Raw genomic sequence first — 3,040 nt, 5'->3', positions numbered from 1 at the left:
TCTCTCTCTCTATCTCTCTATGTATGTAATTGTGTACAACATTATTACAAAACCACCATCTCTTCCAAGTTTTCATCTTTAAACAATTCTCTGCCTTTACTCACTATCTGCTTCTGCCCCCCCCCCCCCCCCCCCCCCCACCCCCCCCCTCCTCTTGGCAATGTTCTTAATTTATGCATTTAATTGTGATTTTGGCAAAGTGGTTGTAGCTGTTTTGTTTATTTATTTATTACCCCACACACACATACACACACACATACACACACCACTCCCTGCTGTCAGTGTCCTGACAGGCGTGCAGTGGCCGTAGGTAAATACATCACTGTCCCGGACCAGAAACCCACTCATCCATCTTCCAGTGTCAGCGCGCTAATTCCCCCGAGCGATATGATAAATAAACGTTAAAAAACCCCCGCCTGCAACCTCTAAAACCTCTACCCCCACCACCACCCCAAAAAAACCCTTCTCCATCTCCATGTTTCTTTATTTTGCTCCCTCTCTCCCTCTCTCTCACTTTCACCCCAATCATTTCTTCTCCTGATTTCCATTTGACTTTTTTTTTTACCCTTTCTTTCAGAGAAAAGAAAATGGCATTCACTTCATCAAAAAGTGCGTGCATTGAGATTCTGTGTGGAGTGTCGAGAGTGGAATGACGTGGTGTGTGTGTGTTTGAGAGTGTGTGTGTGTGTGTGTGTGTGTGTGTGTGAGGGGGGGGGGGGGGGGGGGGGGTTGATTCATTCGGCGTGGCAGGGGTTGATATGGCGGCCTTAAAGTTTAATCAACACCTTCAGTGAGAGTGCCGAGCCAGAGCCTCCTCATCCACACGTACTCCTGCATTTCCAAGCCTCTGCACGTATGGCAGGTGTGTGTGTGTGTGTGTGTGTGTGTGTGTGTGTGTGTGTGTGTGTGTGTGTGTGTGTGGAGTGTTTGTGTGTGTGTGTGTGTGAGTGTTTGTGTGTGTGTGTGTGTGTGTGTGTGTGTGTGTGGAAGGAAGGAAGAGAGAGAGAGAGAGAGAGAGAGAGAGAGAGAGAGAGAGAGGAGAGAGAGAGAGAGAGAGAAAAAACACATCAGTTTGCATGTGTGTGTCTGTGTGTGTGCGTGTGTCTGAGTGTGAGTCAGAGAGTGTGAGTGTGTGTGTGTGTGTGTGTGTGTGTTTGTGCGAGTGTGTACATACAAAAGACAGAGAGAGAGAGAGAGAGAGAGAGAGACAGAGAGAGAGAGAGACAGTGAGGGCAGGTGGATGGGTCTCTGTTTATTGCTTGATTTGTAGTTTGGTATACAGGTATGTGTGTCTGTGTCTGTGTGTGTGCCTGTGTCTGTGTGCCTGTGTCTGTGTGTGTGTGTGTGTGTGTGTGTGTGTGTGTGTGTGTGTGTGTGTGTGTGTGTGTGTGTGTGTGTGTGCGCGCCTGCACATCTGCACCTGTGTGCCACTGTCTGTGAATGCGATATTAACATTGCTCAAAATTGTTCCTAACCTCTGTGAACCTGCAGGCCTGCTAGGAGGGCGGCTGTAATGGAACCCCTGCGGGGAAAAAAAAAAAAAAAAAAAAAAACACCGGAACAACGGAACACTGACAGGAAAAAAGGACGGCACACTCAAGAGGACGAGGAAGGCACACTGAAGTTTGAGTCCCGGTGCCAATGGCCACCGGCGGCATTCCATCAATTAGAAAAATGGACGCCTGACGTTGGCCCCGGTGACCCTGGTACGCGGGCGAAGATTGAAGGCGGGTGACACTTCAATCAGTCATCTTAATGAAGTTTAACTAAACGGGAAGGTGGCCATGCATTAAAGACGTGAATAAAAAAAAAAAAAAACAATGACAGGAGATAGAGAGAGAAAGAGAGAGAAAGGAAGAGAGAGAGTGTGTGTGCTTTTTTTGTGTACAAGTCAGAGTGTCTGTTGGTGTGTGTAAGTGTGTGAGTCTACTTTGTATGGGTGAAATACAAAATGCAGAAAAGAAACAAAGTAGGCGTGTGTCAGAGATAGGATACAAAAAGAATAATAGATGACACAAAAATACATGCAGTGTTAATATGAATGACATACTGTGCACAGCATTTATTTGATGTATCAGAGAGAAAAAAGAGATTGCAGTAACAAATCAAATCCAACTAATCCAAGAAATATCCACTGATGCCATCGTTCAGAGTTACATTTCCATAAGGGCTTGACGGAGACACCACACATATGCCTCCCACTACTACTGGACAACCTAATCATTTACCCCCATTGCCCCTCAGGACCCTTAAACAGATCACCAGCCCCATCTAATCACAGAGCCGTGATGGTGGCTAGGGTGCGCAGTTGCAGCCACAAGGCCTTAAACAGAACACCAGCCCCATCTAATCACAGAGCCGTGATGGTGGCTAGGGTGCACAGTTGCAGCCACAAGGCCTTAAACAGAACACCAGCCCCATCTAAAAAAAACCTTTAAAACATTTTTTTTTTAAATAATACAATAAATGGGGCAGCCGTGGCCTACTGGTTAGCGCTTCGGACTTGTAACTGGAGGGTTGCCGGTTCGAACCCCGGCTTGAGCAAGGAACCAAGGCACAAAACAGAGCCGTAATGGTGCACATTTGCTGCTGTGTGTGGCTGGAACAGAGGTGAACAAGAGGGCGCGTGAACACATTAGCTGAGACAGAGAGAGAGTGAGAGAGAGCAGAGGAGCGTGTGCAACACAATGTGTGTAGCTGCTCTCAGGGGGATGGGAGACATTAGTTAGCTATTATTGTAATTATGGAGGGAATACTCACTATGAGACAAGTGTGTGGGCACATACAGAACAGAGAAAGAGAGAGAGAGAGAGAGAGAGAGAAAGAAAGAGAGAGAGAGAGAGAACTTCATGTGAGTCTATAAGATCATAATTAGAGCATGACTCTTGATCATGCTGGTGCATACTAAGGGCATGTGACTGTCTGTCTAGATGGGTGAGACAGAACTAATGATGGCAGTATTATCCATCCTCATGCATACTAACACAGACGTTGTGTGTGTGTGTGTGTGTGTATTATTGACAGATTCAGTCAGTGTCCC

At 46.5% G+C, this 3,040-nt stretch overlaps 1 long non-coding RNA gene across 1 annotated transcript in view; it reads left to right on the top strand.

Moving 5' to 3' along the window:
* LOC121719350 overlaps positions 1-3,040 on the top strand; it is a 14,245-nt gene that overhangs the window by 7,263 nt on the left and 3,942 nt on the right. The window lies entirely within an intron of this gene.

The sequence above is a fragment of the Alosa sapidissima genome, chromosome 9, assembly GCF_018492685.1.
Source record: "Alosa sapidissima isolate fAloSap1 chromosome 9, fAloSap1.pri, whole genome shotgun sequence".
Lineage (NCBI taxonomy): Eukaryota > Metazoa > Chordata > Actinopteri > Clupeiformes > Clupeidae > Alosa > Alosa sapidissima.
This window is presented reverse-complemented; position numbering and strand designations above follow the sequence as displayed.